Genomic DNA, 25182 nt, shown 5'->3' with positions numbered 1-25182 from the left:
ATACATTTCCGGGTCTCCAAAATTTACTAGAAGGTTTAAAATTTGACCTTTTTTAATTAACTTCATTAAATAATAACACTATAGTATTATAAATGTGAAAGTTATGTTTGTTTCGATGTTCGAACGTTTATCCGTCAATCACACTGAAACCAATGAACAGATTTTTATGAAATTTGTTATACAGACAGGGTACGAGCAGACTTGTGTTATATGATACTTCATCCACGGGAACGCGGACGAAGTCACTGGCAGAAGCTAGTAATCTCTATATTTGATTATATTTTAGTGATATCTGTATTTGTAAGTACGACTATTCACTGTATGGTGACAGCAGAATACAATACATTTAGCCCAGTAGATGCCTGATCAGAAGCTGCGGACTACCCAGCGAGCAACACTGGGCGCAGAAACGGGGTGGTTTTTAGTCAGTAAGAGTCTGAAACTACCCTAGTCCCCCATCCGGACTACCTAGCGATTTTACCAGGGCTTCAGCTCGAAAAGCAGTAGTAGGAATGGGGTGGTTTTTAGTCAGTAAGAGTCTGACACTCCCTCTCACATCGCCTATGGCGGGAGATGTCATTGGATGATTATTTCTCTTAAAAAACCGGCCAAGTGCGAGTCGGACTCGCTCATGAAGGGTTCCGTAACAGCAAGTAGATGACATAATATAAAAGTTGTAAAATAACTTGGTTTTACATAGTGTTTGTATGAACGACAAAGTTATATTTGCGGTTTTTGAAAATGTTTTATTTCTTAAAAAATAATAATGATATCTCGTTCAAACCAATTTTCGTTGTTAGTTTCCATTGAAATCTACAGCATATATTTTTTTCAGTTTTCTCACTCTCTTATTTTAAAAGTTAGAGGGACACTCATTTTTCCACTTTGGAAGCATCTAACTTTCAAACGATTGATTTTGACGAAAAGTGGTTTTAGAAACCTTAATGTCTTTTTTAAAGACCTATCCATAAACACCCATCACGGATATGTAAGCTGAAAAAAATTTTTTTTTGAATCAGTTCCATGTATGGAGTGCCCCCCTTTAATTTTTAAATTTATTAATTTTTACTCAAAATTCTAACAGCGGTTACCGAAATACACCATCTTACAAAGTTTCAACTATGTAGGCCCAACACTTTCGCAAATAAATGGCTGTGACATACGGACGGACGGACGGACGGACGGACAGACGGACAGACGGACAGACGGACAGACGGACAGACAGACAGACATGACGAATCTATAAGGGTTCCGTTTTTTGCCATTTGGCTACGGAACCCTAAAAAGCAGTGGTCTATCATCGACGTTTAGTATTAATAACTAAAGAAAAGTAAGGTGCATATACATACATAACACATTAACTGTGCGCTTCTCGCGCAACTTTCTGCCTCGCACAGCAAAACTGTGGAATGAACTGTCGTCGACGGTATTTCCGAACCGATACGACCTTCAAACCTTCAAGAAAAGTGCATACTCCTTTTTAAAAACCCCGGCAACGCACCTGTGACTCCTCTGGTGTTGCGAGTGTCCATGGGCGGCGCTGATCGCTTACCATCAGGTGACTCGTCTGCTCGTTTGCCACCTATTCCAAAAAAAAAACATATATCAGACTCCTCTGTCTACCCCTTTTTTTAAAGGAAACCAGCGTGAAATTGCATAACTTGGTATCCCAAAAAACTCATCGATTCACAATTAAGATAAAGTCAAGGAAAGCAAATATAATAAATTGTTGTTTAAATAAAAAACAACTTTATACGCCAATAATTATAATTTGTTTTTGATTGCGCACGTAACATTGAATATTATTGGCGATCTCTAATCTTGATTTGCCGTAAAACTGGAAAAAGATGTGCGGGTTGAGTATGAATGTGATATGTAGCGCCAGCTTTTTTATTTATTTTACTTGTTTGTTGATTTTATATATTATACCATGTATTTTGAATGCCATCAAGGGTCCGCTCAAACTGTAACCTCAAAAAACCACTACGAACGAAATTGCATGGTTCACAACTTCACACACTTCAAAGTGCTCTTTTGTAGCGTATTTACAAAAATAAATTAATTGTTTAAATGTTTCTAATGTCCTATTGAACAAAGAACGAAAGGTTCACACTAGTGTCATCTGGTGAACAAAATACGGTAGGGTACATTGCGCTCTACGTCATATTAATACTTCAACCAATATATCACTTATTAATCCAAGTTAAAAATATTTCGGCGCTACAGTGCATTAGTCAGTTTTCATGGTGACCATAGTTTTTGTGTTTTGTTACATGTCCATTTTACTCTTTATTCTTTATTTTTCTAAGAAGGCTTAAATTTATTAATGTTTTATACTTATCTAATAAATTTGTGTGTAAAATTAAAATAACTGCAACTTCACATAAATGCTTTTATTCATTGCTGCAAGAATACAAACATACAAATAATTTAAGTTTTTATAATATAAGTCGGTAAACGGGTAGACCGATCATCGATTGTACCTAAGCAATTGCAGCCGCACATGCACACCAGAAACACCAGAGGCGTTACAAGTGCGATGCCGGACTTTTAAGGTAAGGAATTTAAGGGTTTTTAAGGAATCGGGAATTGGAAAAGGGGATACCTAATTGGGCCTCCGGTACCCTCACTCACACAATGCAACGCTCCGCAAGCGTTGTTTCACGTTGATTTTCTATGAATCCTAACCTAAAATTTGAAACCAAACTCTTTATTTTGCAATCGTGCCACCACAATTACTCCAAAAATATATATTATTTAACAAAATAATCCATTTTATTTATTTTCTTTTTAAGTTATATTAAGTAGTACATCTATTTATTTATTACCTATTTAAGTTTTTATTTATTGTGAATAATTAACACATTGAACGCCGTGGTGATCACCGGTGACCGACGTTAGCGGAGGATTTGCCTTCAACAGTTTTCTATTGGCAGTCAAAGACTTAATAAACGTTATCCCAAATAAGAAACCAGAAACCATAGCCACCTCACTCAAGAGATCACACCGATATAAAAACCATTGCGTAAAAAAACCCTTGCATACTCTCAACGCAGTAACGTAACCAGAATAATGCAAGCGTTAACCAAAAAACCGTCCATTACAACCAGATGATTATCTAAATACACTGTTTATTTACAACACGGGCGATTATTTTGAAAATAATTTTTCAAAAAAGCCATGATTTATTACCCAAAATGATCTCGCGGACTTGATTTATGCAGTTTCTTGACTGAGGCCTTTCGCCGCGCAATTTAGATTGCATGCGTAGATTCTTGTGAAAGTATGTATCGTATTTAATTTACAATAGGTTTTCTGTATCACTCTTATATTATTATGTTTGTAATTAATTATTATGTTATCGGCTTACGTAACTGTTTGACGAGGAACTCGACTAGTTTCAGTTCAGGTTCAGTAGCAGCGTTTCCGCGTCGTGTGTCTCGGAATGCTGCTCATGAATATGAGCCTCTAGCATGGCTTGAAACTAGTCGAGTTCCTCGTCAAACAGTTACGTGAGTAAGCCCATAACATAATAATTTGACTGCACGGTTGGCGCGGTGGCTGGGCAACCGGCAGCCACGCAACGTGCAGCGGGTTCAATTCCCGCACGAAGCAACTCTTTGTGTGATCCACAAATTGTTGTTTCGGGTCTGGGTGTCATGTATATGTGAACTTGTATGTTTGTAAACGCACCCACGACACAGGAGAAAATCCTAGTGTGGGGCAACGTTTTTTTTTAAGAGAGAGAAAGAGAGAATGAATTTAGTGTGTCTTTCGAAAGTTATAATAAACTCATTATGATAGATAAGAGACGAATTGCTCATGTTGCAGTGGAGTTGCAAAATGAGCAATCCGCCCATCACATACTCTGGGAGTGTGGTCTCTGGCAATCTGAGCGTGACACTATGTTGTATAATTTAATTGTTTCATCAGGTGTAGTTTATTACACGGACCTTGTGGAGTCTCGAGCAAATTTCCGTGCGTTTAGGCGTTTTTGCCATACCTATTATTGGAAGCAAGTATAACAGCTCACGCATAGGACCCATTTAGTATTAGCATTTAATATTTTAGTTTTAAGTAAAATTTCCGTGGTGCTTGGCGACTGGGCTTCTCCCAGTTGTGCAGTCTCTTTTGTGCCTTAAGGCTTAAGTCATCCTGTCTCCTGCATTAAATTCACCGAGGGAAGTGGAAACTATCGTTTTCTTTTCTTCTCCTCTAATAACATCTTCTGATTTGTTTCGTTGCGGGATCCAAGACAGTCATTCATTTCCCTGGGACGCGCCGGACTTCAGTGTTCCGGTGTTTTCATGTTTGTATCTACTGTAGATCCTGGCTTACAGGAGTTGCAGCGGTATGGGAGGTTGTGGCGGGCTTGTCCCATAAAAAAAAAAAAAAGATAAGAGACGAAAGAGTTTCAGACTTTTACTGACAAAAAGCCACCTCGTTCCTACTCCTGCTTTAACTGGAGCCCTGGTAAACCCTCTAGATTGTCCGCAGGTCCGAATAAGGCAGCCCTGATGGGTCTAATCTCAAACCATTCGTTTTTTATATAATATTTCTTCTCAAACAATTTATTAGTTTGGTATAAAATGCTTTAAAAACGTGTCTTTTAGCACATTATAGAGAATACATCATATGAAATGTAATACCCACTATACATATATCAGATATGTTATGAGTGCCATGCAATACTGAGCTACATTGTCAAACTCTAAACCAATCTTTATCGGAGAAAATATCCAAAAATTCAATTGCAAAATATTTCTTTCAATTTTATTTTACTGCCAAAATTTTGCAGATCCAATGTGACAGATTAAAAAAAAATATCCCGTTTCAAAGGATCCACAGATAACAATCACTCATAAAATAAATATGTCATCATTTTATTGATTTTGAAAAAGGAACTCTGTCTTTTTTTTAAAATATACAATTTCATTTCAATAAGTGCCGAAGTGAAGGAGAGGGAATGAACTTTTTTTTATTTATTTTTTTTTATTTGTTGATGGTTAAGGAAAACATGTGTTGTATGGTTTATAGGCAAGATGACACCTTGCCTTTGTGTTATAAAAAAGTATGTATCGTGTGGGGTTCCGTTGGAATTTAATATTATTTTGTATTTTTATTTCTGTAAGTAGATTATAAAATAACATTTTTACACGTCAATACGTTTACTTCGTTCGTGATGTGTCATTGAGCACAAGGTCTCGGATTCAGTTCTGGTTTAATGAAGACTTTAAAGAATAATTTTGCCAAATCTTCACATTATTTAATGATTTTTTTTATTTTTATTTACTTAAAACCAACTTCTAACATAACTACCTCGTGAAAAGTAAATGTAAATTCGATGGATAAGCTTCATATTTACATTCATTCATCTAGCTTTTTTTACACTTTGTCTCACACTACTAGTTTCTCCTGTGTCGTGGGTGCGTTTACAAACATACAAGTTCACATACACATGACACACAGACCCGAAACAAAAATTTGTGGATCACACAAAGAGTTGCTTCGTGCGGGAATCAATATTCGCAAGTGTTACTCGGCAGCCGGTTGCCCAGCCACTACACCAACCGTGCATTCAACCCAGAACATTCCCAATAACCCAACAACACACGGACCCCCAAAAAAAAAGTCAACCACACACTCAAACACTTCATTTAATACCAATTATACTACTTCACTCGTCGACTTTGCTTCAACAATACACATTACATCTGCCTATTTTTTGTGTGCCAATGTTGACAAAGGAGGTCCCTATAGTCCCTATAGTCCCTGTATGGATGCTTTGGGGCGTAAAATTTTAGTTCTTGAGACGCACCCTTAAGGATTCAATGCATTTTTGACATTTTTGTAGGTAAGGGATGTTCATTGATAGATTTACGTAGGTTGTACTGTGAGGAACAAAAGTGCTTGAAGAAATTTTGTTGTTAAAATTAATAATGTTTGTTTTTAATAGATTTTCTTGGGACTTTTTAATACCACAGTATTGAAGATAGGAATAAATTAATAGATCTAAAGAATCGAAGTTAAAAAAAACTGTAGAAGTACAGAAGTTACAGAAAGTACTTACTTGCCATTATACGTGGTAGACTAAGGGGGAGGCCTTTGTTCAACAGTGGACGTCTTCCGACTGATGATGGTGATGATGATGACTTAAAAAAAATAGAGTAGAGTTCTGTAGATATATTTAAATGGAGAAAAAACTATAAGAAATTTAAATATGATATATGATATAAGAAAATCAAATAGGAATCAGAAAGTACTGGGTATTTATACGCGTGCAAAATCATACATGTTCTTATAAGTACGAAAAATTAAAAGGACAGAGTAGTAAAAAGTGCCTTAAACTTTCTGAGGTACAAACAACATTTTTGTGATCATAAAGATGTTTGAAATAAAAACAAACAAAATAAAAGAAAGTTTTATTAGTAACACCTTGACGCATAACTCGAGAACGGCCGTATCAATTTTCATAAGGTTTCATTTGTTAGATTAGTAATTAAAATGTCAACGTAAATCAGTTAAAGCTTTACAATCATTTTATTATGAATTTATTTTAAAACTTATATCTTTACGACCTTTCGTTCCATGTAGTAGGTAAGTATATATAGTAACTAATCTAAATTCTAAACTCCTGATATTACTGATTTTGTTTTCGAAGATAATCGAAATACTTGCAATAATTTACCCAACCTAATAATCAAACTTGAGACCCTTCAGCAGTCTGCAGTGACCAACGGAGCAATCTATACCTTCATTAAACATAATAGGTGTCATAATGCAGAAATATTTTTATGAACTAAAATTACATTTAATGTAAGGTCCTATCCCGAATACCGTCAAGATTGACAACTACTCATAATAAATCTACAGTAAAACGCACAAATTAAAAAGTACCAATCTAACAATAAAATCAAACACTTCTGTACTCTACTGTACCCAACCAAAAAAAAAACCGTTGAGTGTCTTTGTGTCACAAAACTGTAGCTTATTTGATACCATTTATAACACATAGCTTTGAATAGCAATTTTTAAATAAATTTTCTGGAGTCGGGAGCGAATATTTTTATGTCTTCGCATTGTCTGTTAAAATGTTATAAATTGATTTCTTTATTAGACCCTTGTTGTGTCGTGAGGGCAGATAAAAGTACTACATAATATTAATTATCAAAGACAGGAGCATCAGCGCTCTCTGATATATCTAAATCTGTTTATTTTTTAAGGCTTTTAGGCTCACGATTGAGGGGGAAAATCATCCAGTGACTTCTTGCACCTTGAGAAAGGAGAGTGAGTGTCAGACTCTTACTGACTAAAAACCATCCCATTCCAACTCTTGCTTTTTGAACCGGAGCCCCGGTAAACCCGCTAGGTAGTCCGCAGCTCCGGATCAGAGGCTCATAGTCTTGCATTGGATTTTTACAGGCTATTGATGATTAGTTCCACTATAAAAAATAATCTATTGCCAAAATTGACGTAATTAAGAATTCATCAACATCAAAATTCTTTCTTAGAGTCAAGCGTCGTAAATATTCCAAATATCAAGAGTCCCGTTTTACCCTTGACAATCAAAATCATAACAATTGAATTCACACTCAAACCTGACATTGACTTTCAGCTTGCTTACATTACAACAAAAAAAAAACAATAATATCAAGAAATGAAGACACCTGTCAACTTTGAATAACAGTAATACACTCCATTATAACATTATTACACACAGCCACACCTGGCGCAGGAATCGAACCTGGAACTTCATAAATGCATAATCAATTCTCACTCATGCGCACGGTTAGACAGAGGATTGTAAAAAAAAATACTATTGTTGTCTTTGAATGGGAAGAAAAAAAATGGCGCCGGGAGCTGTCAAAATGGACGTGGAGTATAGATGGTATGGAGTAATAAGGTTTAATGATGCGAAATTATGTTACAGTACATTTGTATGATAAACTTGAATTATTGAGAAAATAATCGAACTAGATTTTATAGGTAATGGTGATAGCCTTTGTCATTATTTTTTATTATAATTTTAATTAACAAAGCTGCACTCGTTAAATTTCTCATGTAATAGAAAATAATAGAGATCCGATGTGAGACTATTGTCATACAACTAGCACAATTCCTTACTCTTTGCTGATTTGAACTTCATAGAATTTTCAATTAACTGATAAAAAACAATAATAAAACGTTTTAAAAAATAAACAGTGAACTGCCTTCAACTTTCTTTACCGCCTCCACTTTTTTAAGTCAGGTAATATACCTAAATCCTTCTCCTACGACTGAAAAACTTTATACTGGACCGCATCAAAATCGGTTCAGTTAAACGCGAGATAATAGGGCACAAACATACGTACAGGTAAAAATGAGAAACTGCTTTTTCTTGAAGTCGGTTGATCAAATTAAACCTAAAACCTGAAGCTTGACACTCACGCTTTGTATAACTTAATCACCGAAGTGAGCTTTGCCTAATATCTAAGTTCTCCATTGTCCATACTCCATGTTTCGAAGTAGACAACATTACCCACAACGTTCAAAAACTTGAAAATTCCGCCATAATCACAAAATCCTTTGTTTAAAAAAATATCACGTTACAATTTCGGTAATGCCAATGGTCGTTGGCCGATGGCTATTTTAATACATTTGGCAAAAATACTTCAAATGAACGTAACTCAATATTCTCCTTTTGTGTAAAATTTATGCAATTATGTGTTTTTGCGGTACCGTGCGTTTTTTTTTTTCGAAATTTCTTTATATCTAATTTAGCTTTTACATGTGGTTTTGTTAACGTTCAATAATATTTTTTTCAAATGGATCACCTGATGTTAAGTGACCAGCGTCGCCCAATGTATTTTGTCAATGAATTTAACTTAATACTCTACTCTTGTCGTGGGTTTCTTAAGATCAAAATGATATTTGCAATGATACACAATGACTGCACGGTTGGCGCAGTGGCTGGGCAACTGGCTGCCGCGCAACGTGTAGTGGGTTTGATTCCCGCACGGAGCAATTCTTTGTGTGATCCACAAATTGTTGTTTCGGGTCTGGGTGTCATGTGCACTTGTATGTTTGTAAACGTACCCACAATCACGGCACAGGAGAAAATCCTATCGTGGGTCAACGCTTTTCTTAAAAAAGAAAAAGATATTAAAAAACCAAGCCGAAGGCACTCTCTTATATAAGTACTTGTATATTTTGGACTGCGATCTACATACCTGCTAAGTGTGGAGACTATGGAAAACCCGCTTCTCAATATCTGTATAACCACTTTTTTTATTAAAAGGAAAAAGTAATTCAATGTCTTCTCTCGTCTTGGGCGAGGTGAGAGGGAGTGTCAGACTCTTACTGACTAAAAACCAACCCGTTCCTACTCTACGCTTGTCTAGCCGGAGCCCCGGGATATCTTCATACTGCTAATGAGTACCTATCACTCACTTGCACACATGTTGGGTGAAACTGCCTGCACATTTGCCACATTGAAAAGCAACTTCGAACCACTTAGACCGCTCTTAAATGGACCAATTCAATAACGCTTATACCCCATCTATATATAAATCAAACACAAGACCTCACACTACATAGTCCCACTTACACCAAATCAACCAATGAGGCAATATATTTAAATATAAAACGGTTATCTGGTCAATTTAGAAGACACAGTATTTATTACTTAGACGCCATATACATACATATTATGTATGTAGAGATATCAAACAATTTGGACCACACACACAAATCCTACTAAACGAAAGAAAGATAAAAAGAGTGTATGTTTGTCTGTTTGTTACTCCTAAACAGCTGGAGTAATTTTGATGTAACGTATGCAATATGGTAGTTCACTACTAGTCAAATTCAATACTTTTATCGAAATGTCAAAAACGTTACTTTTCTATGAATTTTGTAGGAGATCGCAACTTATGACGTCAAATTTTTTTTGCGTCAAATAGCATACTTACTTCTCTAAAATTATAATATAAACTAGCTTCTGCCCACGACTTCGTCCGCGGAAAATTAAAAAAATGAGGGTTTTACTACCCCTAATATTTAGGGGGGTAAAAAATAGATGTTGGCCAATTCTCATAGATACCGGATAAGCATAAAAAATTTCATCAAAATCGGTCAAGTCGTTTCGGAGGAGTATGGCAACGAAAACTGTGACACGAGAATTTTATATATTAGAATAAGTATATCGTCGAAGTAATGAATGAAAGTACAATTATATTGGGATATTTTATTATATTGAAATGTCATAATAATTTATTTTTGACCTAGGAAACTACCCAATCAGATGGAAATATGGAATAGTGAAGTAGGGTGTGTACTGTTGAGAGTAGTATGGTTGGATGCATAGAGCTGAAGATCTAGCTCAGTGGCGTGTTATTGGAGAGGCCTATGTCCAGCAGTGGACGAGAATAGGCTGATGATGATGATGATGATGATGTGTGTGTTGTGTGAAAATAAAACTATAGTAACAAAAATACACATTAAAGCGAAAATGTGTAGACTATTCGACTTATCCTTTACTAGCTACTTCCGCGCGGTTTCACCCGCTCTACTTGGCTTCTACTGGTCATAGCGTGATGTTTTATAGCCTATAGCCTTCCTCGATAAATGCGCTATCCAACACAAAAAGAATTATTCAAATCGGACCAGTAGTTTTGGAGATTAGCGCGTTCAAACAAGCAAACAAACAATCAAACAAACAAACTCTTCAGCTTTATAATATTAGTATAGATTTTTATGACGGGCAAACTGAAAAAATCTCTCTACAAATGGCTTTTCACACACAATTGCAGATAATAACTAATAAAACAAGAAAGTTTAAAATGTTAATCAAAATATAGAACACTATTTTGTATTAAAAAAAACTATAAACCATGGGTAAAGCCGCGGTCAAAAGCTAGCATCCAATAAATAAAAAACAAAAGATAAGGTCGTGATCACACTGTCGGGTTATCGTAGAAACGTAAGTGAGAACTCAGCTTTATACGGTGATTATTACAGATTGTGTGAACTATCCTTAAGAAAGGGATCTTTTTTTATTTATTTATTTGTTCTTTAAAGTAGTGTGTCTATAGCATTATTTTAGTATGAGATAATTCCAATGGATTTTTGGTTATGAAATCTTCGATTGTACTTCGTTTTGTCGCCATGCTCCTTTCTTACACTTCTCAATACCAACCAAAAACTATGTAACTAGGGAATTAAACCAAAATCAATAAGTTTTCCAGACTCAAAGTTAAAGTTAAAGCATTAATTTCAATTAATTCTAAACTAGGCACTTTTGAAATGTCAAATTGAATTATCCGTCAGTCTGTCTGTCAGTGAAGCTAGGCGCTCGTTGCAAAGTGTAGCTTCGAATGGAGAAGAACGAGCAAGAAACTCCATCGTTATTACTCTTTTACCACAGATGGGGCCCAGTAGGGCTGATGCCTGATCCGGAGCTGCGGACTACCTAGGTTTACCGGAGCTCCGGCTCGAAAAGCAGGAGAAGGAACGGGGTGGTTTTTAGTCAGTCTGACACTCCCTCTCGCCTCGCCCAAGGCGGGAGAAGTCATCGGACGATATAACCCCTCAAAAAAAAAAAAATCGTTACTCTTTTCAAAATACAAGCTACACAAAGTAAATAGAGCATGTTTCATATTTTTAATAATAGTGTTGTGTTGCTCCCCGCTGCGCTTCTCCCTATTTCCTCTTTATGAGTAGCTAGTAATTTTCCTGGAGTCCTAAATATGTACTTATATATTTATATACTTCTTATATAACGATGATTTAATATTAGGAAGATGTTGCGGCATGAAATATGAATATTTATACATGCATATAACCTTACGCCTTCCTCTAATGAAGGTTGGCAGATACTATGGAACGCCAATTGCTACGCATCTTACATACCTCTTTCGCTTCGACCATAGTAACGAATAATAATTTATAGTGCGTAATTTTTAATAATATAGACTACTAGCTTTCCGCCCGCGGCTTCGCCCACGTGTAATTCGGTTATATATAGCGTTTTTTAATGATCTCGACAGGGCTTTTTCTTCCACAGGCTGAAATCTTGTTACAACTGGAATTAAATATAGCCTGTGTTACTCAGGGATGATGTAGCTTTCTAATGGTGAATGTTTGAAATCGATTCAGTAGTTTCGGAGTTTATCGATTACATGTGTAAACAAACAAACATATAAAAAAATAGATTGTTCCTCTTTGATACGTTTTTGACAATTTCATAGATCTGTTTAAGTATTTGCGTCTGATAGTCATCATCCCATGTGAATGAGCTGATGATGGAAGGTACAACTCCTCAACGGTTAGGAGTTGAAAGAAAATTCTTACGAAGTTATACGTACATGTGAGGCTATTAGGTTGACCTGATAATAAAAAGTAAATCTCATTAACGTTAAGAATTTAGGTAAAAATGGATGCGGACAAATTTCGTCTCTTCACTTGTTTCCTTTTAGCTGTTTGTATGGGTAGTGTTAACACAAAATAGGGATTTAAAGGCGTGATGTTATTAATGTTATGCATGTATGTACATAATTATGTATGTTATTATGTATGTTAAAGAGACGACTGAAAGTTGTCATACAAAGTCTTTTTTTTTAAGGATGGGAAATCATCAAATGACCTCTCCCGCTCTGGGTGGAACGGAAGGGAGTGTCAAACTTTTACTGACTAAAACCCACCTCGTTCCTTCAGTTGCCCTTTGCGTTCCCGGGCCACGGTATCTCGTTAGAACTTTCCCGCAGCCCCGGCTCAGTTTATCCCGTTATAAATGATAAATGATAAATGATAAATGATATTTATTTTGCAAATAGGTTATAAAATAACACTTTTACACGTCAATCTCTTAAATAACTAGATGAGGCCGGCATTTCCTATCCGACTACTCTGAGAAGAAATGCCGAAACAAACTCAGAGGTCATAGTCTCTTTTAAAGTCCAGACAAAATCAATTAAAGATGTCGGAGAACCGTGCAAGTTGATTCTGTAGTGGTCTTTTGAGGAAAGAACCACAGCAGTTTGAGCGGACCTGTTCAGATGGCAGCACGCATGTGTCAGTTTACAATCAGCTCAGCTGACGGCTGTTGCTGAATGATCCGACGAACAACACCAACCAAAAGAACATTTGGGTAGGCCACACAACTGCTCAAACTGTCAGAATATAATTAACTAAAAATAAAATGACTAGCAAAAGTCTCACACGGTCCTCAAACTAACAATTTTAAAAGGAAATATAAAAATATAAAAGGGAAAAAAAAATATAAAACAATGTCAAATTAAGTTAATGTCAAATTGTATAAAAAATGTAACTATATGTTACAAACATGTCAGCAAGACCTGTGTGGACATTATAGCAGTTCATTCCCAAGCCTGACTATCCTCCAAGTAGTCTTTTATTTTATAAAAAGCTTTACTACAAAGTTTTTCTTTAATAACATTTTTAAATTTACCTAGGTTTAAACTTTGAATATGGCTGGGAACTTTATTGTAAAAGCGTATACATTGACATCTAAACGAACCGCTTATTTTCTTAAGTCTAGTAGTAGGAACAACATATTTATTTTTGTTTCTAGTGTTGATATTGTGTATATCACTGTACTTTTTAAATAACTTTATGTTTTTATGAGCATACACTATATTTTCATAGATATATTGAGAGGCAACAGTCATTATATTAATTTCTTTAAATAGTTCCCTGAGAGAATGCCTCGGACTAAGATTATAAATTGATCGAATGGCTCGCTTCTGCAGCACAAAGACAGACTGAATGTCAGCAGCATTCCCCCACAGGAGAATACCATATGACATGATACTATGGAAATAACTAAAGTATACTAGACGCGCTGTATTTACATCAGTTAAATTTCTAATTTTTTTAACGGCATATGCTGCTGAGCTGAGCCTTTTCGACAACTTATCTATATGTGGGGCCCACTGTAGCTTAGCGTCTAGGGTTATACCTAAAAAGATAGCTGAATCTACAGGGTCCAACTCCCCGCCCTTGATTAGCACGCTGGTTTTGACATGCCTAACATTTGGTGTTGTGAATTTAATGCATTTAGTTTTTGTTTCATTAAGTAGCAAGTTATTGGCACTAAACCAGCGCACTATTTTTGAGAGAGCACTATTTACATGATCACTGACTAATTGTCCACGTTTGAGTTTAAATAATAAAGAGGTATCATCAGCAAACAGTACTATCCCATGGTTATCCTTTACAAGGTAAGGTAAGTCATTAATATAAATAAGAAATAAAAACGGACCGAGAATTGACCCCTGCGGAACACCCATCCTAACAACAGACCCGGCAGAAATTTTCCCGTTAATCTCAACTCTCTGAATTCTATTACTCAAGTAAGAGATAAGTAGGTCCAGAGAGCTGCCCCGCACTCCATAATGGGATAGCTTCCTGATCAGTGTTTCATGAAGGACACAATCGAACGCCTTGGATAAGTCACAAAAAACACCCAATGCGTCCCCTGAGTCCTCCCACGCGTCATATACTTGATTAAGAAGTTCAACACCGGCATCAGTTGTTGAACGACCCCTTGTAAATCCAAATTGGTTACCATGCAATAATTTATTTCTATTAAAAAATCTTTGCATCTGATTTAGAATAATTTTTTCAAAAATTTTACTGAATGTAGGTAGTACTGAAATAGGTCTAAAGTTAGTGGGGTCAGAAGTACTACCCGATTTAAATAACGGAGTTATTTTACTATTCTTCATGAGATCAGGAAACACACCACGATCAATACAGTTATTAAAAATTAAAGCTAATACAGGTGCCACAATAGTTATTACAGAGCTGGTAATGTACACAGAATTACCCCACAGGTCAGCAGTCTTTTTCTTATTCAAAGTATGGAACGTTTTAATTATATCTGTATAATCTATGTGTTCAAAATTGAAACTTGAATGGCAAGCTACAACATTTTCTTTTAGTAAAGATTCTGCGACAGTGGGTGATGAATTCAAGGACCTGGTAGTGGAAACAAGAATGTCCGAAAAGAAGTTTTCAAATGCGGCTGCAACTTCAGCATCTGATTTAATTACATTATTATCAATTACCAGATTATATTCACTACTTCTCCTTTTAGATCTTCCTGCTTCACCATTAATAATACTCCAGGTCGCTTTAATTACATTGGAACTGTTTTTTATTTTAGAGCTCAAATATAGTGATTTAGCAATAGAGCAAACTTTTTTAAACAATTTAGAATACTTCTTTACATATTCATTAAATTCAATAGTGTTTATAAATATCCTCTCGTTATAAAGCTCATATAGGCGTTTCCTACTTTTATAGATGCCAGTGGTTGCCCATTGATTGAAAGGCGCATTGCCATGAGCTGGTATGGTTTTAGGTGTGAAGGTAGATTTAAACTCGGTATGGTAAATATTTAAAAAATCATCACACAAGTTATTCGTATTTTTATTCCTTAATAATAAAGGTAATTTGTCAGAGAGTTTAGATTTGAACGTTTCAATGCGTCTTTCAGTCTTTGGGTTAACAATAATATGTGGTTTCGCCACTTTATTTACTTTATTTTCTATTGAAATTAATTGTCCACAATGATCTGAATCAAGCAATGATATAATTTGTTTATTAGTTGGTACAATATCAGTATAAATATTATCTAGACAAGTAGCACTAGTAGGAGTTATCCTAGTGGGCTCCAGAAACAGGTTCGTTAGGTTAAACGAAGCAAATAAACTTACAATTCTAGTACTTAAGCTAGAATTTTCCAACAAATTTATATTAAAATCGCCACAAGTAATGATGAATTTATTTGAACTACTGAGTTTATTTAATACTTCATCTAATACTGTTTCAAAACAGTCATACAAACCAGAAGGTGGTCTATACACACTCAAAACAATAAACCGCTCTAACTCCACACAGGCTATTTCAACAGTACGTTCAACAGAGTAACCAACTATATCCTTGCGTTCTTTGAATTTAAGATTGTTATTTATTAAAATTAGTGAACCACCATGTATAGCGTTTTCTCTGCTGAACGAGCTACCAATCTGATGATTACCAAAGTTGAACATTAGCTGATGTGGTTTCAGCCAATGCTCAGTAATGCACAAAATGTCAACATTATTACAGTTTAAAAATAATTCTATTTCTAATTCTTTGCTCATGAAACCTTGGATGTTTTGGTGCACCAGATTGATAATATTACTGTTAAGTTTAGTATGCAAGAGGATGACTCTATTGTCTTGCTCTTTAATTTAAATTATTAGTAATATCAACATTTAATGTCACATTATTAAAATTAAAGTCAATATTAGAAGGTTGCTCAATAGGAGTAACCTGTTTAGCCAAGTTCTTGGCTGTTATTCTAATAAAATATGATAGCGACACTGCTATTCGTCTTAAATAATAACGAGAAAGATAGTACCTATCTTTCGTCATATATACATTTTTACCAACGTAATTGTTGGTATCACGTTTCCCCCCCTTGGGGGTTGACATTTCAAAAATCCTTTCTTAGTGCTCACTTATGTTACTAAAGGAACCTCTGTTCAAAATCTCAGACTCCTATACCGAGCGGTTTCGGCTGTGCGTTAATAAATCAGTCACCCAATGGCACCCCTAAATCACGATTGGAGGGTAGTTTGAAAAAACTTATAATGTCAAACATATTTACTTGCCTATGTACGTGTTCATGCCAAGTTTCAAGTTTATAAACCCAAGGAATAAGATTTTTCATAGAAACGTTTTTACCCCTTTTCCCCCCCTTGGGGGTTGAATTTCCAAAAATCTTTTCTTAGTGCTCCCCTACATATCCCAAGGAACCTACATTCCAAATTTCAGCTGTCTACGACCAGTAGTTTCGACTGTGCGTTGTCTGTCAGTCAGTCACTCAGTCACTCAGTAACGGAAGAGTTTTATATATATAGATTAAGTCTTTGACTGCCAAATAATCGCATCAATCGAATTCATTTCAAGACAAACTAAAATCCGTTGCCTGCGATCCGTCTGATCTGTCCGATCCGTCCGATGCGAGCGCTCCGACCGATCCGACCGATGCGTGCGATGCGTGCGATCCGACCGATGCGTGCGATACTATAGATCCGTACGATCCGTCCCATGCGTGCGATCCGACCGGTGCGTGCGATCCCACCGATCCGTGCGATGCATGCGATACGACCTATGCGTGCGATCCGACCGATCCGTCCGATACGTGCGATCCGACCGATGCGTGCGATCCGCCCAAGGCGTTTCGGAAACTTCTTTTTAGTTCGTTAAATTAAAAGAACTGTGTCTGATACTATTTAATTATCTGCCTATCTGTATTGGGATTTTACAATACGTACAGAAGGTTATTATGATAAAAATAATATTAATGCCCAAATACCCTCCCTTCCCAATTCCCGATTCCCCAACAACCCCTAAATTCTTAGCCCCAAGAGGCCGGCAACGCACTTGTAACGCACCGGTTTTCAAGTGTCCATGGGCGGCGGCGATTTCTTACCATCAAGTGATCCATCTGCTCGTTTACTGGCTTATACCACAAAAATAAAAATAAACTAGAAACATGATATTATTTTACTAAATAATGCATCGAAAAATAACTCCACTATCCTTAATTTATTATTAAACTAGAAAAATAAACATAATACATTATTTTCATAAACAATTCATCGAAAAATAAATGCATTATCCTTGATTTATTTTTAAACTACATAAGACTCATTTGAAACAGGAACGCACGTTAATATCCTTAATTTAATTTTAGACAGACCACATTTGAAAATAAATACACAATTCAAAATATTTTAATATTTATCCTTAAAAAAAACCATTGTCATATTTATTTTTCAGTATAAAACAGGCTCGCAAACGCATTAACCAATTATTAGGTATTTTGTCTCTATAGTCGAGTTGACTAGCCGTGGTCTCTAAATATGAAGTTTCTACACCTCGTAATGCTGTTAATCTTCAGCAGTGTGGTCGCCAACGCTGGTAACTATATTTTCTACTAACTTCTGCTACTAAATTTTTAAGTCTGCGTTTGGCAACCCGCTTACTGCCAGGACGGCGAAGCGAAGATGTGGCCGAGGATGGAGCACACAGACTTAGACAGTACCTATTTACTCTGACCTTAGTAATATCATTAGAACTTAAAACGGGATATTTACCATGTAAACATGTCAACACATCGTTATTAGTTTCTATAAGTTTCCGATATTTCGGCACTGTTGCAAGCGCCATGCATGCCATATATTTTATACTAGCTACTTCCGCGCGGTTTCACCCGCTCTGCTCGGCTCCTATTGGTCATAGCGTGATGTTTTATAGCCTATAACCTTCCTCGATAAATGCACTATTCAACACAAAAATAATTATTCAAATCGGCCCAGTAGTTCCTGAGATTAGCGCGTTCAAACAAACAAACAAACAAACAAACAAACTCTTCAGCTTTATAATATTATTATAATTATAATTATAATTATATTATATATTATATAGTATAGATTTTGCATTTTTTAATCTTTATTTAATGTACATATTATTATTTGACTGCTCTCTTGGTCATTTCGGTCGACTGCCTCGTTGGTAGAGTGGTCGTAAGTGCGACTGCCGGACAAGGGATTTCGGGTTAAATTCCCGGATCGGTCAAAGTATTACTGGGCCACAGAATACTACGTTTTTTTCTGATTTTCGAATATTTGTCAATAATAGCACGGAGTCTGGAATTGTGTCCATTATATGACAATAGGTTCCTCCCCTGTTACATGGGACTTATAACACATATGGTGAAAAGTATGTGTACGTTGTATAGGGGCATTAGTGCCGTAATGTGCACCTCTGCCTACCCCTTCGGGGATTAAAGGCGTGACGTTGCACATTATTATATTTTATTAATCTGTTATTTTTTTAGTTTCAGTTCTATCGAGTTGGAAGCCCCAAACTCATATAAAAGGAGGACGTGAAATTAAATGCAAATATAAAAAGTTATGCAAGTAGCAATGGAAGATGAAACCATCATATTTTTATAGAATATGATGATATGTAAAAAACAAAATGGCGGCCTTATCTTTCCCCTCCCTAATCATCAAATTCCTAACTCCCTAATAGGCTGACAACGTTCTTATCACACCTCTAGTGTAGAGAAAATCATAATGTGGGCAAACTTTAAAAAAAAAATAAAGAAAATAAAACATTTTTTTTTTATTTCATTTAGACCGTTCATATGTTTGTGTAATGCAGCTTTTCCACCAGAGATGTGCTATGCTACGTTGCTGTGGATGCGTTTGGCTTCCACCAATCATATTCATTGGTACACATAATTATTAATACTTTTGGAAACGGATTCAACTAACTTATGATTCTAATATGGAAGGATACGTGTTATGAATGCACGCATTCATATTATGTGCTACATATTATGTGATACATATTATGTGCTACATATTATGTGCTATGGATGTATGTTATAGATAGTCCTTGCGGCAGTATCTCCATAGCACATCTTCCTCGCACCGCTACCTAGTTTAGTATCACGGGAAACACATAATTTCACAGCTTAGCTATTACACCTTCGCAGCATAGCTACATAGCACATATCTGATGGAAAAGCACGCTAACGCTTGCCATGTAAACATAGACTTAGAGAGTAATTTAATGGTTACTTAACCCAGTCCTTAGCGATTGATTTCGGAACAAAATCGTTACTAAGGAATAGTTTAAGTAATCATTAAATGTCTCTAAGTACGGCAGTTAGTCTGTATATCATAATGGTGTTAGTTTGTTTACACAATAACAAACAAACAAATAACAACGAGTGGTTGGAAGTGCGACTGCCGGACAAGAGATTTCGGGTTCGATTCCCGTGTCGGGCGGAGTATTGCTGGTCTTTTTTCTGTTTTTCGAAAATATCTCAGTAGTAACACGGAGTCTGGAATTGTGCACAGTATATGTCAATAGACTCACCCCCTATTACATGGGACTTACAACACAAATGGTAAAAAGTGGGTGTACATTGTACAGTGGCATTACGTGCTATAATGTGCACCTCTGCCTACCGCTTCGGGGATAAGGCGTGATGATATAGAAAAAATAAACAAATACAGAATAACAGAGTACATATATGTATGTATGGAGATATCGATTTCAAAAAGTTTTAATTCAAAAAGTTTCTACACACATCTATTACAAATTATAATGAGCAAATACAAAACTTTGGTTTTCTGTTTTAAACTTTTACATGATATAACTTTACACCATTTTTTCCTTAGAGAGGTAGGTAGAGACGCATATGTATAATGCAACCATATATAAAATGTACACCCTACATCAATTTAAATGTGAAAGAGCCATGCTTTTATTTTTTGAGGGGGAAAATCATCCAATGGCTTCTCCCGCCTTGGGTAAAGCGAGAGGGAGTGTCAGACTCTTAATGACTAAAAACCACCCTGTTCCTACTCCTGCTTTTCAAGCCGGAACCCTGGTACGTCCACTAGGTAGTCCGCAAGCCATGCTTCGGCACGAATGGGCTGAATCGACCGGAGTGATACTACGGGCTCACAGAAAACCGACATGATACAACGCTTGCGTTGTGTGAGTGAGATTACCGGAGGCTCAATTACCCTTCCCAATCTTCCCAATTCTCGATTCTGCAACAACCCTTAAATTCCTAACCCCCAAAAGGCCGGCAATGCAATTGCAACGCCTCTGGTGTTGCGCGTGTCCATGGGCGGCGGCGATTGCTTACCATCTGTTGAACCGTCTGCTCGTTTACCGGCTTACACCATAAATCCCCTCTTTTGCAGAGAAAGCCTATAAAATCAATTAGTCTTCCACAAGCTGTTAATGAATGAAAATAAATGATTTAGTAAGAAAGAAACATATTTTACAACAGTTTTTTTCAACTGAAAATAATTATTATGTTATCGGCTCAGTCACGCGGCGATTGTCGCGCTGCTACTGCACGGAATGCTGCTCATGAATATGAGCCTCTAGCATGGCTTGAAACTAGTCGAGTTCCTCTTCAAACAGTTACGTGAGTAAGCCGATAACGTAATAATTAATTTACTATATTTTTTATAAAGCCTCGACCAACACCTAAGTAGGCTAACGTTACCCGTGCGTGCGGCGCGTCGCGTTCCGCGCGCGCCTCAAAGAGCCTTCAGACCACCACAGATGGGGCCCAGTAGAGCTGATGCCTGATCCGGAGCTGCGGACTACCTAGCGGGTTTACCGGGGCTCCGGCTCGAAAAGCAGGAGAAGAAACGGGGTGGTTTTTAGTCAGTAAGAGTCTGACACTCCCTCTCGCCTCGCCCAAGGCTGGAGAAGTCATTGGATGATTTTCCCCCTTCAAAAAAAAAGTAGGCTAACGTTAGACGGTTGGATCAAGAGCCTGATGCAGCAGGCAGTACTTCTGGACACAGCGCGTATTGTCCGGAAATTCCTCTCTCTTGAGCCCTGACCGCCGGTAACTTGGATTTATCCCTGCTACTGCTTTTTATATTTTTAAATGATTTTTAAATTTAATATTTAAAAATGTAATAAACAAGTGTAATAAATAAATAAATGGACAATTTACTATGTCTCACGAAAGTTATAAGTAATAAAATAAAATTATTCCACTGAAAGTTACTGAAGGATGGTTATTTTTCAGTTACACATGAGTTATTTAGTTTTGTATAATAATCGAGGGCTTGATACGATATTCTGATCCCGGCTTAACCTGGATTCAAAGAAAACATAATATTCAGCTGTTGTTATTTTACTATGCAGGAAATATTTCACTTCGACCCACTGTGGGTCGTAACTTCATACGCGTGGAAAGTTAATTTTTTTCACTAATTCTACTCGTCTTGTGGGTATGTCTCTTTGGTTGAGTGGTCGCAAGTGCAACAGCCGAACAAGAAGTCTCGGGTGTGATTCCCGGGTCGAGCAAAGTAGTTCTAGGTTTTTCGGTTTTTCGAAAATTTCTCAGTAATAGCACGGAGCGTGGAATTGTGCCCATTTATAGCAATAGGCTCACCCCCTATTACATAGGACTTATAACACAAATGGTGAAAAGTGGGTGTAAATTGTATAGCGACATTACGTGCCGTAATGTGCACCTCAGCCTACTCCTTCGAGGATAAAAGGCGTTTAATAAATAATTAAATAGTTCGGAGGCGTGATGTTGCAATATTTAGCGTTTTTTTTCCAAGTGTTTAATAAATAATTAGATAAATAGCTCGGAAATTGTACCTAAGAGGCCATACTCAGTAGTTTGCTGCACTAACAAGCCAGTGTAATATCGATGGAGTAAAATTCCTCACATACCCAGACGGCGTTATGGTCTCTTAGAATATGGGGTAGGCAGAATTATAGGCTTCTGGGACAAACTTCTAGTCGCTATTGAAAATAACTAAAGTCAAAGTTTACCTACGACTTTGTAATGTATTAATTTTATGTTATTATGAAACTATCCTCTTCGACGCCTAAGGAAGATTTTTTTTCTTTATTTTAGGTTTTAATTATAGTAAGATGTACATATTTATTTATTACTTATTTAAGTTTACATTCCTCTTGAATCATTCTGTGTATGAAACACACATATTTTTATGTTAAACGGGTTTAAATTGTATGGTCATCAAGAATAAGAGTTATGTAGTAGTTAATTATGTATACCACAATGATATTATTTACTTATACAATTAAATTATATTTTTCTCTTTACTGTTTTTTTCTCTTTACTGAATTCGCCTTATCTGCCACAATTAAAAAAAACCTTATCAGTTCAATATACCCATGGGTCGATTAGGGGTGGCATATTATGTATTTTATTTAGCCACCATAAAACATAACAAAAAACAAAACACAAACATAGTTTTTTCAACCAAAAACAAAACAGAAACGCATTTCTAGACATAGCTATTTTGTATACCTACACTTCTGTCCATCCCCATTTCAATGTGTAGGGATTAAGCTATAAGACAGAGGTTGATTCTATACGACCCCTAATTATTGGGGTGACAACTTGAAATGGGTAACGTAATTAGTGTAGTGGGTGCTACTGTTTGTTCTCGAATGAATTTGTTTCGATAAGTAGTCGAAGCGATAGAATGATGAGTTCGCTGCAAATCTCAGGTGCTTTTGTGAATCGAGCTAAGTATTGATTCTTTTTGAATTTCAAACTAACTTTTAACTCTAACATTTTCGTATTTTAGAACTCAATGCGTTACTAAGTTTAGATTTCTGCCCAGTGGCAGTAATTCGTAATTACATGATACTCATAAAATAGGCGGTGATAAGTTAGTTATAACCAACATACATTGCAAACCGCCACTTTACCTACATACTTGTATCAACGAGAAAATTAAAACTTAACGTTACATTATCATAATATATCATAATTTATATTTATAACTAAACATGATGATGGTGATGATGCCTCAGAAAACTAACCATATTATGATAAATACGACTAAATAATCATCGACATGTAACGTAATACAATTATTTAATTACAATTCAAACTCATTTTAATTTCATTTCATTTCATCGTATTTCATTTCATTTCATCTTATTTAATTTCATTTCATCTTATTTCATCTCATTACATCTCATTCCATTCCATTTCAAAAAACTCCATAAAAAATACTAAATATTAAATCAAACCCTAGTAGACACATATTAGCATTTTTTATTATGCAAAACTGCGTGACATACCATCGAGTTCCAATAGTAAAAGTTCAGGTGTTCAATCCCTCGGCATTCGGCGATCATTCAGCAAGAAAGCCGAGATACCGTCACCATGGCAACGGGCCATCTATCCCGAGAGAGCACAAAATATTGAGAATATAACCGTATTACAATATAGGTTAACGTTGCACAGTTATTTATATATAATATTATGTATATTTAAACCCTTTCTTATCGTGGAATGTATAATATGCGGGTTTTTCTAGTGATTTTGCATGTGTGTATAACATAATATAGAAAAATAAACGGGGATAGAAACGGGTAGTCAGAAATTAAAAATGGAACAATATACATCTATACATATAATTCATTATAATACATTCCATGACAATTAGCCAGGTCACCGTAAGTGCGGGTGTACGGACGGTGAGCAAGGGTAGCTCGCCGCCCGACCAGATCCAGAGACGGCGCATCGCGTTCCGTGCGCGCTTCAAAGAGCCATCAGACAGACCACCACAGATGGGGCCCACTATGGCTGATGCCTGATCCGGAGCTGCGGACTACCTAGCGGGTTTACCGGGGCTCCGGCTCGACAAGCAGAAGTAGGAACGGACTGGTTTTTAGTCAGTAAGTAACACTCCCTCTCGCCTCTCACACAAACAAGTGAACATCAATATTTAAAATTCCGCTATTCTGTAAGTCAAGTGAATCTTCCCTATGCAAAATGTATGTGAATTTGTTTGTACAATCAGTTTTCAATTTAATATATGGTAATGTGAAACAGTTAGCCTCGACTTCTGCTTACGACATGTCTGTGGCTTTTTAATGAAGATATTTGCGTTTAAAATATGTGTGCTAGATTAGAAAAGGGATAGTTTGTGTAGAAACAACGCTGGCTTTGTGTGCGAATTTACCGGAGACACAATCCTAGCCTATCGGGGCTATCTAGCGGGTTTACCGGAGCTCCGGCTCAAAAAGCAGGAGTAGGAACTGGGTGGTTTTTAATCAGTAAGAGTCTGATACTCCCTCTCGCCTCGCCCTCGGCGAGAGAAGTCATTGAATGATTTTCCGCCCTTAAAAAAAGCTTTGATATTCCTTAATCTTTAAGAAGCGAGAACCTACAAATGGTTGGTTATAGATACGTCAAAAATAATGATTTTCTATTACATTCATTACAAAAAAAAATGAGATCACCTAGTAAAAATAAGTCGCCCCCGGGTGGGCTCGAACCACCAACCTTTCGGTTAACAGCCGAACGCGCTAGCCATTGCGCCACGGAGGCTGTGTGATTCAGTCCATAATCTAGTCTTCAGTTAAGTTTATTTCAATCTTCCTCATTTTTAACCGACTTCAAAAAAAGGAAATTCTCAGTTTCATATAGTGTATATATGTGCGCGGCTACGTTGTGTTTGGCTTTTTATTTTTATTGGTTCACTTAAAAAAAAAATGGAGCCGGTAATGAAAATTGATTTATTTCGTTTCGGGATCCAAGACAGTCATTCATGTCCCTGGGACGCGCCGGACTTC

General features: G+C 36.4%; 1 long non-coding RNA gene and 1 other non-coding gene across 2 annotated transcripts; one reads left to right on the top strand and one right to left on the bottom strand.

Moving 5' to 3' along the window:
* The first annotated feature begins 17874 nt into the window (after positions 1-17874).
* Positions 17875-19017, top strand: LOC118280087 (uncharacterized). The gene is made up of 2 exons (XR_004784073.2): positions 17875-17976; positions 18896-19017. It is a non-coding gene; the product is annotated as an uncharacterized LOC118280087 (long non-coding RNA).
* Positions 19018-24864: 5847 nt separating this feature from the next.
* On the bottom strand, positions 24865-24937 carry Trnan-guu (transfer RNA asparagine (anticodon GUU)). The gene has a single exon. It is a non-coding gene; the product is annotated as a tRNA-Asn (tRNA).
* Between the last annotated feature and the right edge of the window lie 245 nt (positions 24938-25182).

The sequence above is a fragment of the Spodoptera frugiperda genome, chromosome 22 (assembly GCF_023101765.2).
Source record: "Spodoptera frugiperda isolate SF20-4 chromosome 22, AGI-APGP_CSIRO_Sfru_2.0, whole genome shotgun sequence".
NCBI classification, from domain to species: Eukaryota; Metazoa; Arthropoda; class Insecta; order Lepidoptera; family Noctuidae; genus Spodoptera; species Spodoptera frugiperda.
Note: the sequence above shows the minus strand (reverse complement) of the source record. Positions and strands in the feature narration are given on the sequence as shown.